General features: G+C 42.7%; 1 protein-coding gene across 4 annotated transcripts in view; it reads left to right on the top strand.

Moving 5' to 3' along the window:
- The window catches only part of METTL8 (methyltransferase like 8), a 117,836-nt gene that overhangs the window by 108,383 nt on the left and 8,826 nt on the right, over window positions 1-627 (top strand). The window lies entirely within an intron of this gene.

Raw genomic sequence — 627 nt, forward strand, 5'->3', positions numbered from 1 at the left:
TCGGCTCACCGCAACCTCCGCCTCCTGGGTTCAGGCAATTCTCCTGCCTCAACCTCCTGAGTAGCTGGGATTACAGGCACATGCCACCATGCCCAGCTAATTTTTTGTATTTTTAGTAGAGACGGGGTTTCACCGTGTTGACCAGGATGGTCTCGATCTCTTGACCTTGTGATCCACCCGCCTCGGCCTCCCAAAGTGCTGGGATTACAGGCTTGAGCCACCGCGCCCGGCCCAATTTTTCTATTTTTATTAGAGATGGAGTTTCACCATGTTGGGCCAGGCTGGTCTGGAACTCCTGACCTCAGGTGATTTGCCTGCTTCGCCTCCCAAAGTGCTGGAATTAAAGGCAGGAGCCACTGTACCCAGCCAATTTCTCATTTTTTAAAAAAGCATTTCGAACAATACCAAATGAATGCTGCATTCAAGGATTTCCCCAAATTTATGTGAGTACTTTTATAATCTGCCATTTTGAGTTTCTGTAAACCAACAAAAACTCAGAAAGGGAGCAGCTTTCAAAATATTGAAAGCTGCAACTAATAGTTTTATATATCTGTTGATGTCTGCTATGTTAGTCTGTAAACAGGTGTATTTTTTTTTTTTTTTTTTTTTTTTTTTTTTTTTTTTTTT

This window comes from Sapajus apella, unplaced genomic scaffold (genome assembly GCF_009761245.1).
Source record: "Sapajus apella isolate SASKATOON/1434 unplaced genomic scaffold, GSC_monkey_1.0 scaffold28, whole genome shotgun sequence".
Classification (NCBI taxonomy): domain Eukaryota; kingdom Metazoa; phylum Chordata; class Mammalia; order Primates; family Cebidae; genus Sapajus; species Sapajus apella.